This window comes from Heptranchias perlo, unplaced genomic scaffold (genome assembly GCF_035084215.1).
Source record: "Heptranchias perlo isolate sHepPer1 unplaced genomic scaffold, sHepPer1.hap1 HAP1_SCAFFOLD_153, whole genome shotgun sequence".
Taxonomy (NCBI): Eukaryota; Metazoa; Chordata; class Chondrichthyes; order Hexanchiformes; family Hexanchidae; genus Heptranchias; species Heptranchias perlo.
The window spans coordinates 984,400-999,339 of record NW_027138785.1 but is presented as its reverse complement, the minus strand read 5'-3'; positions in this window follow the sequence as shown (position 1 = coordinate 999,339).

Below are 14,940 nucleotides of genomic sequence, written 5' to 3'. Positions count from 1 at the left end.
GGACAAGGGTAAGCATGGCACAGAAAGGGGAGAGGGTCAAGGGTAAGCATGGCACAGAAAGGGGAGAGGGACAAGTGTAAGCATGGCACAGAAAGGGGAGAGGGACAAGGGTAAGCATGGCACAGAAAGGGGAGTGGGACAAGGGTAAGCATGGCACAGAAAGGGGAGAGGGACAAGGGTAAGAATGGCACAGAAAGGGGAGTGAGACAAGGGTAAGCATGGCACAGAAAGGGGAGTGGGACAAGGGTAAGCATGGCACAGAAAGGAGAGAGGGACAAGGGTAAGAATGGCACAGAAAGGGGAGTGGGACAAGGGTAAGCATAGCACAGAAAGGGGAGTGGGACAAGGGTAAGCATGGCACAGAAAGGGGAGAGGGACAAGGGTAAACATTGCACAGAAAGGAGAGAGGGACAAGGGTAAGCATGGCACAGAAAGGAGAGAGGGACAAGGGTAAGCATAGCACAGAAAGGGGTGAGGGACAAGGGTAAGCATGGCACAGAAAGGGGAGAGGGACAAGGGTAAGCATGGCACAGAAAGGAGAGAGGGACAAGGGTAAGAATGGCACAGAAAGGGGAGTGGGACAAGGGTAAGCATGGCACAGAAAGGGGAGAGGGACAAGGGTAAGCACAGCACAAAGGGGAGAGGGACAAGGGTAAGCATGGCACAGAAAGGGGAGTGGGACAAGGGTAAGCATAGCACAGAAAGGGGAGAGGGACAAGGGTAAGCATGGCACAGAAAGGGGAGCGGGACAAGGGTAAGCATGGCACAGAAAGGGGAGTGGGACAAGGGTAAGCATAGCACAGAAAGGGGAGAGGGACAAGGGTAAGCATGGCACAGAAAGGGGAGAGGGACAAGGGTAAGCATGGCACAGAAAGGGGAGAGGGACAAGGGTAAGTATGGCACAGAAAGGGGAGTGGGACAAGGGTAAGCATGGCACAGAAAGGGGAGTGGGACAAGGGTAAGCATGGCACAGAAAGGGGAGAGGGACAAGGGTAAGCAAGGCACAGAAAGGGGAGACGGACAAGGGGAAGCATGGCACAGAAAGGGGAATGGGACAAGGGTAAGCATGGCACAGAAAGGGGAATGGGACAAGGGTAAGCATGGTACAGAAAGGGGAGAGGGACAAGGGTAAGCATGGCACAGAAAGGGGACTGGGACAAGGGTAAGCATGGTACAGAAAGGGGACTGGCACAAGGGTAAGCATGGTACAGAAAGGGGAGAGGGACAATGGTCAGCATGGCACAGAAAGGGGACAGGGACAAGGGTAAGCATGGCACAGAAAGGGGAGAGGGAGAAGGGTAAGCATGGCACAGAAAGGGGAATGGGACAAGGGTAAGCATGGCACAGAAACGGGAGAGGGACAAGGGTAAGCATGGCACAGAAAGGGGAATGGGACAAGGGTAAGCATGGCACAGAAAGGGGAGAGGGTCAAGGGTAAGCATGGCACAGAAAGGGGAGAGGGACAAGTGTAAGCATGGCACAGAAAGGGGAGAGGGACAAGGGTAAGCATGGCACAGAAAGGGGAGTGGGACAAGGGTAAGCATGGCACAGAAAGGGGAGAGGGACAAGGGTAAGAATGGCACAGAAAGGGGAGTGAGACAAGGGTAAGCATGGCACAGAAAGGGGAGTGGGACAAGGGTAAGCATGGCACAGAAAGGAGAGAGGGACAAGGGTAAGAATGGCACAGAAAGGGGAGTGGGACAAGGGTAAGCATAGCACAGAAAGGGGAGTGGGACAAGGGTAAGCATGGCACAGAAAGGGGAGAGGGACAAGGGTAAACATTGCACAGAAAGGAGAGAGGGACAAGGGTAAGCATGGCACAGAAAGGAGAGAGGGACAAGGGTAAGCATAGCACAGAAAGGGGTGAGGGACAAGGGTAAGCATGGCACAGAAAGGGGAGAGGGACAAGGGTAAGCATGGCACAGAAAGGAGAGAGGGACAAGGGTAAGAATGGCACAGAAAGGGGAGTGGGACAAGGGTAAGCATGGCACAGAAAGGGGAGAGGGACAAGGGTAAGCACAGCACAAAGGGGAGAGGGACAAGGGTAAGCATGGCACAGAAAGGGGAGTGGGACAAGGGTAAGCATAGCACAGAAAGGGGAGAGGGACAAGGGTAAGCATGGCACAGAAAGGGGAGCGGGACAAGGGTAAGCATGGCACAGAAAGGGGAGTGGGACAAGGGTAAGCATAGCACAGAAAGGGGAGAGGGACAAGGGTAAGCATGGCACAGAAAGGGGAGAGGGACAAGGGTAAGCATGGCACAGAAAGGGGAGAGGGACAAGGGTAAGTATGGCACAGAAAGGGGAGTGGGACAAGGGTAAGCATGGCACAGAAAGGGGAGTGGGACAAGGGTAAGCATGGCACAGAAAGGGGAGTGGGACAAGGGTAAGCATGGCACAGAAAGGGGTGAGGGACAAGGGTAACCATGGCACAGAAAGGGGAGAGGGACAAGGGTAAGCATGGCACAGAAAGGGGAGAGGGACAAGGGTAAGCATGGCACAGAAAGGAGAGAGGGACAAGGGGAAGCATGGCACAGAAAGGGGAGAGGGACAAGGGGAAGCATGACACAGAAAGGAGAGAGGGACAAGGGTAAGCATGGCACAGAAAGGAGAGAGGGACAAGGGTAAGCATGGCACAGAAAGGGGAGTGGGACAAGGGTAAGCATGGCACAGAAAGGGGAGTGGGACAAGGGTAAGCATGGCACAGAAAGGGGTGAGGGACAAGGGTAACCATGGCACAGAAAGGGGAGAGGGACAAGGGTAAGCATGGCACAGAAAGGGGAGAGGGACAAGGGTAAGCATGGCACAGAAAGGAGAGAGGGACAAGGGGAAGCATGGCACAGAAAGGGGAGAGGGACAAGGGGAAGCATGACACAGAAAGGAGAGAGGGACAAGGGTAAGCATGGCACAGAAAGGAGAGAGGGACAAGGGTAAGCATGGCACAGAAAGGCGAGTGGGACAAGGGTAAGCATGGCACAGAAAGGGGAGTGGGACAAGGGTAAGCATGGCACAGAAAGGGGAGTGGGACAAGGGTAAGCATGGCACAGAAAGGGGTGAGGGACAAGGGTAACCATGGCACAGAAAGGGGAGAGGGACAAGGGTAAGCATGGCACAGAAAGGGGAGAGGGACAAGGGTAAGCATGGCACAGAAAGGAGAGAGGGACAAGGGGAAGCATGGCACAGAAAGGGGAGAGGGACAAGGGGAAGCATGACACAGAAAGGAGAGAGGGACAAGGGTAAGCATGGCACAGAAAGGAGAGAGGGACAAGGGTAAGCATGGCACAGAAAGGCGAGTGGGACAATGGTAAGCATGGCACAGAAAGGCGAGTGGGACAAGGGTAAGCATAGCACAGAAAGGGGAGAGGGACAAGGGTAAGCATGGCACAGAAAGGAGAGAGGGACAAGGGTAAGCATGGCACAGAAAGGGGAGTGGGACAAGGGTCAGCATGGCACAGAAAGGCGCGTGGGACAAGGGTAAGCATAGCACAGAAAGGGGAGAGGGACAAGGGTAAGCATGGCACAGAAAGGAGAGAGGGACAAGGGTAAGCATTGCACAGAAAGGGGAGTGGGACAAGGGTAAGCATGGCACAGAAAGGAGAGAGGGACAAGGGTAAGCATGGCACAGAAAGGAGAGAGGGACAAGGGTAAGCATGGCACAGAAAGGGGAGAGGGACAAGGGTAAGCATGGCACAGAAAGGAGAGAGGGACAAGGGTAAGCATGGCACAGAAAGGGGAGTGGGACAAGGGTAAGCATGGCACAGAAAGGGGAGAGGGACAAGGGTAAGCATGGCACAGAAAGGAGAGAGGGACAAGGGTAAGCATGGCACAGAAAGGGGAGTGGGACAAGGGTAAGCATGGTACAGAAAGTAGAGAGGGACAAGGGTAAGCATGGCACAGAAAGGAGAGAGGGACAAGGGTAAGCATAGCACAGAAAGGAGAGAGGGACAAGGGTAAGCATGGCACAGAAAGGAGAGAGTGACAAGTGTAAGCATGGCACAGATAGGGGAGTGGGACAAGGGTAAGCATGGCACAGAAAGGAGAGAGGGACAAGGGTAAGCATGGCACAGAAAGGAGAGAGTGACAAGTGTAAGCATGGCACAGATAGGGGAGTGGGACAAGGGTAAGCATGGCACAGAAAGGGGAGAGGGACAAGGGGAAGCATGGCACAGAAAGGGGAGAGGGACAAGGGGAAGCATGGCACAGAAAGAGGAGAGGGCCAAGGGTAAGCATGGCACAGAAAGGGGAGAGGGACAAGGGTAAGCATGGCACAGAAAGGAGAGAGGGACAAGGGTAAGCATGGCACAGAAAGGGGAGAGGGACAAGGGTAAGCATGGTAGAGAAAGGGGAGTGGGACAAGGGTAAGCATGGCACAGAAAGGGGAGAGGGACAAGGGTAAGCATGGCACAGAAAGGGGAGAGGGACAAGGGTAAGCATGGCACAGAAAGGGGAGTGGGACAAGGGTAAGCATGGCACAGAAAGGGGAGAAGGACAAGGGTAAGCATAGCACAGAAAGGAGAGTGGGACAACAGTAAGCATGGCACAGAATGGGGAGAGGGACAAGGGTAAGCATGGCACAGAAAGGGGAGAGGTACAAGGGTAAACATGGCACAGAAAGGGGAGTGGGACAAGGTTAAGCATGGCACAGAAAGGGGAATGGGACAAGGGTAAGCATGGCACAGAAAGGGGAGTGGGACAAGGGTAAGCATGGCACAGAAAGGGGAGAGGGACAAGGGTAAGCATGAAACAGAAAGGGGAGAGGGACAAGGGTAAGCATGGCACAGAAAGGGGAGTGGGACAAGGGTAAGCATGGCACAGAAAGGGGAGTGGGACAAGGGTAAGCACGGCACAGAAAGGGGAGAGGGACAAGGGTAAGCACGGCACAGAAAGGGGAGAACGACAAGGGTAAGCATGGTACAGAAAGGGGAGTGGGACAAGGGTAAGCATAGCACAGAAAGGGGAGAGGGACAAGGGTAAGCATGGCACAGAAAGGGGAGTGGGAAAAGGGTAAGCATGGCACAGAAAGGGGAGAGGGACAAGGGTAAGCATGGCACAGAAAGGGGAGTGGGACAAGGGTAAGCATGGCACAGAAAGGGGAGAGGGACAAGGGTAAGCATGGCACAGAAAGGAGAGAGGGACAAAGGTAAGCATGGCACAGAAATGGGAGAGGGACAAGGGTAAGCATAGCACAGAAAGGGGAGTGGGACAAGGGTAAGCATGGCACAGAAAGGGGAGAGGGACAAGGGTAAGCATGGCACAGAAAGGGGAGAGGGACAAGGGTAAGCAGAGCACAGAAAGGGGAGTGGGACAAGGGTAAGCATGGCACAGAAAGGGGAGAGGGACAAGGGTAAGCATGGCACAGAAAGGGGACTGGGACAAGGGTAAGCATGGCACAGAAAGGGGAGAGGTACAAGGGTAAGCATGGCACAGAAAGGGGAGTGGGACAAGGGTAAGCATGGCACAGAAAGGGGAGAGGTACAAGGGTAAACATCGCACAGAAAGGGGAGTGGGACAAGGGTAAGCATGGCACAGAAAGGGGAATGGGACAAGGGTAAGCATGGCACAGAAAGGGGAGTGGGACAAGGGTAAGCATGGCACAGAAAGGGGAGAGGGACAAGGTGAAGCAGAGCACAGAAAGGGGAGAGGGACAAGGGTAAGCATGGTACAGAAAGCGGAGTGGGACAAGGGTAAGCATGGCACAGAAAGGGGAGTGGGACAAGGGTAAGCATGGCACAGAAAGGGGAGAGGGACAAGGGTAAGCATGGCACAGAAAGGGGAGAGGGACAAGGGTAAGCATGGCACAGAAAGGGGAGAGGGACAAGGGTAAGCATGGTGCAGAAAGTGGAGAGGGAGAAGGGTAAGCATGGCACAGAAAGGGGACTGGGACAAGGGTAAGCATGGTACAGAAAGGGGACTGGGACAAGGGGAAGCATGGTACAGAAAGGGGAGAGGGACAAGGGTAAGCATGGCACAGAAAGGGGAGAGGGACAAGGGTAAGCATGGCACAGAAAGGGGAGAGGGACAAGTGTAAGCATGACACAGAAAGGGGAATGGGACAAGGGTAAGCACGCCACAGAAAGGGGAATGGGACAAGGGTAAGCATGGCACAGAAAGGGGAATGGGACAAGGGTAAGCATGGCACAGAAAGGGGAGTGGGACAAGGGTAAGCATGGCACAGAAAGGGGAGAGGGACAAGGGGAAGCACAGCACAAAGGGGAGAGGGACAAGGGTAAGCACGGCACAGAAAGGGGAGAGGGACAAGGGTAAGCATGGCACAGAAAGGGGAGAGGGACAAGGGTAAGCATGGCACAGAAAGGGGAGTGGGACAAGGGTAAGCAGAGCACAGAAAGGGGAGAGGGACAAGGGTAAGCATGGCACAGAAAGGGAAGTGGGACAAGGGTAAGCGTGGCACAGAAAGGGGAGAAGGACAAGGGTAAGCATGGCACAGAAAGGGGAGAGGGACAAGGGTAAGCATGCCACAGAAAGGGGAGCGGGACAAGGTTAAGCATGGCACAGAAAGGGGAGTGGGACAAGGGTAAGCATGGCACAGAAAGGGGAGTGGGACAAGGGTAAGCATGGCACAGAAAGGGGAGTGGGACAAGGGTAAGCATGGCACAGAAAGGGGTGAGGGACAAGGGTAAGCATGGCACAGAAAGGGGAGAGGGACAAGGGTAAGCATAGCACAGAATGGGGAGAGGGACAAGGGTAAGCACAGCACAGAAAGGGGAGAGGGACAAGGGTAAGCATGGCACAGAAAGGGGAGAGGGACAAGGGTAAGCAGGGCACAGAAAGGGGAGAGGGACAAGGGTAAGCATGGCACAGAAAGGAGAGAGGGACAAGGGTAAGCATGGCACAGAAAGGAGAGAGGGACAAGGGGAAGCATGGCACAGAAAGGGGAGAGGGACAAGGGTAAGCATGGCACAGATAGGGGAGTGGGACAAGGGTAAGCATGGCACAGAAAGGGGAGAGGGACAAGGGTAAGCATGGCACAGATAGGGGAGTGGGACAAGGGTAAGCATGGCACAGAAAGGAGAGAGGGACAAGGGGAAGCATGGCACAGAAAGGGGAGAGGGACAAGGGTAAGCATGGCACAGAAAGGGGAGAGGGACAAGGGTAAGCATGGCACAGATAGGGGAGTGGGACAAGGGTAAGCATGGCACAGAAAGGGGAGAGGGACAAGGGTAAGCATGGCACTGAAAGGAGAGAGGGACAACGGGAAGCATGGCACAGAAAGGAGAGAGGGACAAGGGGAAGCATGGCACAGAAAGGGGAGAGGGACAAGGGTAAGCATGGCACAGATAGGGGAGTGGGACAAGGGTAAGCATGGCACAGAAAGGGGAGAGGGACAAGGGTAAGCATGGCACAGAAAGGAGAGAGGGACAAGCGGAAGCATGGCACAGAAAGGGGAGAGGGACAAGGGTAAGCATGGCACAGAAAGGGGAGAGGGACAAGGGGAAGCATGGCACAGAAAGGGGAGAGGGACAAGGGTAAGCATGGCACAGAAAGGAGAGAGGGACAAGGGGAAGCATGGCACAGAAAGGGGAGAGGGACAAGGGTAAGCATGGCACAGATAGGGGAGTGGGACAAGGGGAAGCATGGCACAGAAAGGGGAGAGGGACAAGGGTAAGCATGGCACAGAAAGGGGAGAGGGACAAGGGTAAGCATGGCACATAAAGGGGAGAGGGACAAGGGTAAGCTTGGCACAGATAGGGGAGTGGGACAAGGGTAAGCATGGCACAGAAAGGGGAGAGGGACAAGGGTAAGCATGGCACAGAAAGGGGAGAGGGACAAGGGTAAGCATGGCACAGAAAGGAGAGAGGGACAACGCTAAGCACGGCACAGAAAGGGGAGAGGGACAAAGGGGAAGCATGGCACAGAAAGGGGAGTGGGACAAGGGTAAGCATGGCACAGAAAGGAGAGAGAGACAAGGGTAAGCATGGCACAGAAAGGTGAGAGGGACAAGGGTACGCATGGCACAGAAAGGAGAGAGGGACAAGGGTAAGCATGGCACAGAAAGGGGAGTGGGACAAGGGTAAGCATGGCACAGAAAGGGGAGAGGGACAAGGGTAAGCATGGCACAGAAAGGGGAGAGGGACAAGGGGAAGCATGGCACAGAAAGGGGAGTGGGACAAGGGTAAGCATGGCACAGAAAGGGGAGAGGGACAAGGGTAAGCATGGCACAGAAAGGGGAGAGGGACAAGGGTAAGCATGGCACAGAAAGGAGAGAGGGACAAGGGTAAGCATGGCACAGAAAGGGGAGTGGGACAAGGGTAAGCATGGCACAGAAAGGGGAGAGGGACAAGGGGAAGCATGGCACAGAAAGGGGAGTGGGACAAGGGTAAGCATGGCACAGAAAGGGGAGAGGGACAAGGGTAAGCATGGCACAGAAAGGGGAGAGGGACAAGGGTAAGCATGGCACAGAAAGGGGAGTGGGACAAGGGTAAGCATGGCACAGAAAGGGGAGAGGGACAAGGGGAAGCATGGCACAGAAAGGGGAGTGGGACAAGGGTATGCATGGCACAGAAAGGGGAGTGGGACAAGGGTAAGCATGGCACAGAAAGGGGAGAGGGACAAGGGTAAGCATGGCACAGAAAGGGGAGTGGGACAAGGGTATGCATGGCACAGAAAGGGGAGTGGGACAAGGGTAAGCATGGCACAGAAAGGGGAGAGGGACAAGGGTAAGCATGGCACAGAAAGGGGAGTGGGACAAGGGTAAGCATGGCACAGAAAGGGGAGAGGGACAAGGGGAAGCATGGCACAGAAAGGGGAGTGGGACAAGGGTAAGCATGGCACAGAAAGGGGAGAGGGACAAGGGTAAGCATGGCACAGAAAGGAGAGAGGGACAAGGGGAAGCATGGCACAGAAAGGGGAGAGGGACAAGGGTAAGCATGGCACAGATAGGGGAGTGGGACAAGGGTAAGCATGGCACAGAAAGGGGAGAGGGACAAGGGTAAGCATGGCACAGAAAGGGGAGAGGGACAAGGGTTAGCATAGCACAGAAAGGGGAGTGGGACAAGGGTAAGCATGGCACAGAAAGGGGAGTGGGACAAGGGTAAGCATGGCACAGATAAGGGACTGGGACAAGGGTAAGCATGGCACAGAAAGGGGAGAGGGACAAGGGTAAGCATGGCACAGAAAGGGGAGTGGGACAAGTGTAAGCATGGCACAGAATGGGGAGAGGGACAAGGGTAAGCATGGCACAGAAAGGGGAGAGGTACAAGGGTAAACATGGCACAGAAAGGGGAGTGGGACAAGGTTAAGCATGGCACAGAAAGGGGAATGGGACAAGGGTAAGCATGGCACAGAAAGGGGAGTGGGACAAGGGTAAGCATGGCACAGAAAGGGGAGAGGGACAAGGGTAAGCATGACACAGAAAGGGGAGAGGGACAAGGGTAAGCATGGCACAGAAAGGGGAGTGGGACAAGGGTAAGCACGGCACAGAAAGGGGAGAGGGACAAGGGTAAGCATGGCACAGAAAGGGGAGAACGACAAGGGTAAGCATGGTACAGAAAGGGGAGTGGGACAAGGGTAAGCATGGCACAGAAAGGGGAGAGGGACAAGGGTAAGCATGGCACAGAAAGGAGAGAGGGACAAGGGGAAGCATGGCACAGAAAGGAGAGAGGGACAAGGGGAAGCATGGCACAGAAAGGGGAGAGGGACAAGGGTAAGCATGGCACAGAAAGGGGAGAGGGACAAGCGTAAGCATGGCACAGAATGGGGAGAGGGACATGGGTAAGCATCGCACAGATAGGGGACTGGGACAAGGGTAAGCATGGCACAGAAAGGGAAGGGGACAAGGGTAAGCATGGCACAGATAGGGGAGTGGGACAAGGGTAAGCATGGCACAGAAAGGGGAGAGGGACAAGGGTAAGCATGGCACAGAAAGGAGAGAGGGACAAGGGGAAGCATGGCACAGAAAGGGGAGAGGGACAAGGGTAAGCATGGCACAGAAAGGGGAGAGGGACAAGGGGAAACATGGCACAGAAAGGGGAGAGGGACAAGGGTAAGCATGGCACAGAAAGGAGAGAGGGACAAGGGGAAGCATGGCACAGAAAGGGGAGAGGGACAAGGGTAAGCATGGCACAGATAGGGGAGTGGGACAAGGGGAAGCATGGCACAGAAAGGGGAGAGGGACAAGGGTAAGCATGGCACAGAAAGGGGAGAGGGACAAGGGTAAGCATGGCACATAAAGGGGAGAGGGACAAGGGTAAGCTTGGCACAGATAGGGGAGTGGGACAAGGGTAAGCATGGCACAGAAAGGGGAGAGGGACAAGGGTAAGCATGGCACAGAAAGGGGAGAGGGACAAGGGTAAGCATGGCACAGAAAGGAGAGAGGGACAACGGTAAGCACGGCACAGAAAGGGGAGAGGGACAAAGGGGAAGCATGGCACAGAAAGGGGAGTGGGACAAGGGTAAGCATGGCACAGAAAGGAGAGAGAGACAAGGGTAAGCATGGCACAGAAAGGTGAGAGGGACAAGGGTACGCATGGCACAGAAAGGAGAGAGGGACAAGGGTAAGCATGGCACAGAAAGGGGAGTGGGACAAGGGTAAGCATGGCACAGAAAGGGGAGAGGGACAAGGGTAAGCATGGCACAGAAAGGGGAGAGGGACAAGGGGAAGCATGGCACAGAAAGGGGAGTGGGACAAGGGTAAGCATGGCACAGAAAGGGGAGAGGGACAAGGGTAAGCATGGCACAGAAAGGGGAGAGGGACAAGGGTAAGCATGGCACAGAAAGGAGAGAGGGACAAGGGTAAGCATGGCACAGAAAGGGGAGTGGGACAAGGGTAAGCATGGCACAGAAAGGGGAGAGGGACAAGGGGAAGCATGGCACAGAAAGGGGAGTGGGACAAGGGTAAGCATGGCACAGAAAGGGGAGAGGGACAAGGGTAAGCATGGCACAGAAAGGGGAGAGGGACAAGGGTAAGCATGGCACAGAAAGGGGAGTGGGACAAGGGTAAGCATGGCACAGAAAGGGGAGAGGGACAAGGGGAAGCATGGCACAGAAAGGGGAGTGGGACAAGGGTATGCATGGCACAGAAAGGGGAGTGGGACAAGGGTAAGCATGGCACAGAAAGGGGAGAGGGACAAGGGTAAGCATGGCACAGAAAGGGGAGTGGGACAAGGGTAAGCATGGCACAGAAAGGGGAGAGGGACAAGGGGAAGCATGGCACAGAAAGGGGAGTGGGACAAGGGTAAGCATGGCACAGAAAGGGGAGAGGGACAAGGGTAAGCATGGCACAGAAAGGAGAGAGGGACAAGGGGAAGCATGGCACAGAAAGGGGAGAGGGACAAGGGTAAGCATGGCACAGATAGGGGAGTGGGACAAGGGTAAGCATGGCACAGAAAGGGGAGAGGGACAAGGGTAAGCATGGCACAGAAAGGGGAGAGGGACAAGGGTTAGCATGGCACAGAAAGGGGAGTGGGACAAGGGTAAGCATGGCACAGAAAGGGGAGTGGGACAAGGGTAAGCATGGCACAGATAAGGGACTGGGACAAGGGTAAGCATGGCACAGAAAGGGGAGAGGGACAAGGGTAAGCATGGCACAGAAAGGGGAGTGGGACAAGTGTAAGCATGGCACAGAATGGGGAGAGGGACAAGGGTAAGCATGGCACAGAAAGGGGAGAGGTACAAGGGTAAACATGGCACAGAAAGGGGAGTGGGACAAGGTTAAGCATGGCACAGAAAGGGGAATGGGACAAGGGTAAGCATGGCACAGAAAGGGGAGTGGGACAAGGGTAAGCATGGCACAGAAAGGGGAGAGGGACAAGGGTAAGCATGACACAGAAAGGGGAGAGGGACAAGGGTAAGCATGGCACAGAAAGGGGAGTGGGACAAGGGTAAGCATGGCACAGAAAGGGGAGAACGACAAGGGTAAGCATGGTACAGAAAGGGGAGTGGGACAAGGGTAAGCATGGCACAGAAAGGGGAGAGGGACAAGGGTAAGCATGGCACAGAAAGGAGAGAGGGACAAGGGGAAGCATGGCACAGAAAGGAGAGAGGGACAAGGGGAAGCATGGCACAGAAAGGGGAGAGGGACAAGGGTAAGCATGGCACAGAAAGGGGAGAGGGACAAGCGTAAGCATGGCACAGAATGGGGAGAGGGACATGGGTAAGCATCGCACAGATAGGGGACTGGGACAAGGGTAAGCATGGCACAGAAAGGGAAGGGGACAAGGGTAAGCATGGCACAGATAGGGGACTGGGACAAGGGTAAGCATGGCACAGAAAGGGGAGAGGGACAAGGGTAAGCATGGCACCGAAAGGGGAGTGGGACAAGGGTAAGCATGGCACAGAATGGGGAGATGGACAAGGGTAAGCATGGCACAGAAAGGGGAGAGGGACAAGGGTAAGCATGGCACAGAAAGGGGAGAGGGACAAGGGTAAGCAAGGCACAGAAAGGGGAGTGGGACAAGGGTAAGCATGGCACAGAAAGGAGAGAGGGACAAGGGTAAGCATGGCACAGAAAGGGGAGAGGGACAAGGGTAAGCATGGCACAGATAGGGGAGTGGGACAAGGGTACGCATGGCACAGAAAGGGTAGAGGGACAAGGGTAAGCATGGCACAGAAAGGGGTGAGGGACAAGGGTTAGCAGGGCACAGAAAGGGGAGTGGGACAAGGGTAAGCATGGCACAGAAAGGGGAGTGGGACAAGGGTAAGCACGGCACAGATAGGGGACTGGGACAAGGGTAAGCATGGCACAGAAAGGGGAGAGGGACAAGGGTAAGCATGGCACAGAAAGGGGAGTGGGACAAGGGTAAGCATGGCACAGAATGGGGAGAGGGACAAGGGTAAGCATGGCACAGAAAGGGGAGAGGTACAAGGGTAAACATGGCACAGAAAGGGGAGTGGGACAATGTTAAGCATGGCACAGAAAGGGGAATGGGACAAGGGTAAGCATGGCACAGAAAGGGGAGTGGGACAAGGGTAAGCATGGCACAGAAAGGGGAGAAGGACAAGGGTAAGCATGACACAGAAAGGGGAGAGGGACAAGGGTAAGCATGGCACAGAAAGGGGAGTGGGACAAGGGTTAACACGGCACAGAAAGGGTAGAGGGACAAGGGTAAGCATGGCACAGAAAGGGGAGAGGGACAAGGGTAAGCATAGCACAGAAAGGGGAGTGGGACAAGGGTAAGCATGGCACCGAAAGGGGAGAGGGACAAGGGTAAGCATGGCACAGAAAGGGGACTGGGACAAGGGTAAGCATGGCACAGAAAGGGGAGAGGGACAAGGGTAAGCATGGCACAGAAAGGGGAGAGGGACAAGGGTAAGCGTGGCACAGAAAGGGGAGAGGTACAAGGGTAAGCATGGCACAGAAAGGGGAGTGGGACAAGGGTAAGCATGGCACAGAAAGGGGAGAGGTACAAGGGTAAACATCGCTCAGAAAGGGGAGTGGGACAAGGGTAAGCATGGCACAGAAAGGGGAATGGGACAAGGGTAAGCACGGCACAGAAAGGGGAGTGGGACAAGGGTAAGCATGGCACAGAAAGGGGAGAGGGACAAGGTTAAGCAGAGCACAGAAAGGGGAGAAGGACAAGGGTAAGCATGGTACAGAAAGGGGAGTGGGACAAGGGTAATCATGGCACAGAAAGGGGAGTGGGACAAGGGTAAGCATGGCACAGAAAGGGGAGAGGGACAAGGGTAAGCATGGCACAGAAAGGGGAGAGGGACAAGGGTAAGCATGGCACAGAAAGGGGAGAGGGACAATGGTAAGCATGGCACAGAAAGGAAAGAGGGACAAGGGGAAGCATGGCACAGAAAGGGGAGAGGGACAAGGGTAAGCATGGCACAGAAAGGGGAGAGGGACAAGGGTAAGCATGGCACAGATAGGGGACTGGGACAAGGGTAAGCATGGCACAGAAAGCGGAGAGGGACAAGGGTAAGCATGGCACAGAAAGGGGAGTGGGACAAGGGTAAGCATGGCACAGAAAGGGCAGAGGGACAAGGGTAAGCATGGCACAGAAAGGGGAGAGGGACAAGGGTTAGCATGGCACAGAAAGGGGAGTGGGACAAGGGTAAACATGGCACAGAAAGGGGAGTGGGACAAGGTTAAGCATGGCACAGAAAGGGGAATGGGACAAGGGTAAGCATGGCACAGAAAGGGGAGAGGGACAAGGGTCAGCATAGCACAGAAAGGGGAGAGGGACAAGGGTAAGCATAGCACAGAAAGGGGAGAGGGACAAGGGTAAGCATGGCACAGATAGGGGAGTGGGACAAGGGTAAGCATAGCACAGAAAGGGGAGAGGGACAAGGGTAAGCATGGCACAGAAAGGGGAGTGGGACAAGGGTAAGCATGGCACAGAAAGGGGAGAGGGACAAGGGTAAGCATGGCACAGAAAGGGGAGTGGGACAAGGGTAAGCATGGCACAGAAAGGGGAGAGGGACAAGGGTAAGCATGGCACAGAAAGGAGAGAGGGACAAGGGGAAGCATGGCACAGAAATGTGAGAGGGACAAGGGGAAGCATGGCACAGAAAGGGGAGAGGGACAAGGGTAAGCATGGCACAGAAAGGGGAGTGGGACAAGGGTAAGCATGGCACAGAAAGGGGAGAGGTACAAGGGGAAACATGGCACAGAAAGGGGAGAGGGACAAGGGTAAGCATGGCACACAAAGGGGAGAGGGACAAGGGTAAGCATGGCACAGAAAGAGGAGAAGGACAACGGTAAGCATAGCACAGAAAGTGGAGAGGGACCAGGGTAAGCATGGCACAGAAAGGGGAGAGGGACAAGGGTAAGCATGGCACAGAAAGGGGAGTGGGACAAGGGTAAGCATGGCACAGAAATGGGAGTGGGACAAGGGTAAGAATGGCACAGAAAGGGGAGTGGGACAAGGGTAAGCATGGCACAGAAAGGGGAGTGGGACAAGGGTAAGCATGGCACAGAAAGGGGAGAAGGACAAGGGTAAGCATGGCACAGAAAGGGGAGAGGCACAAGGGTAAGCATGGCA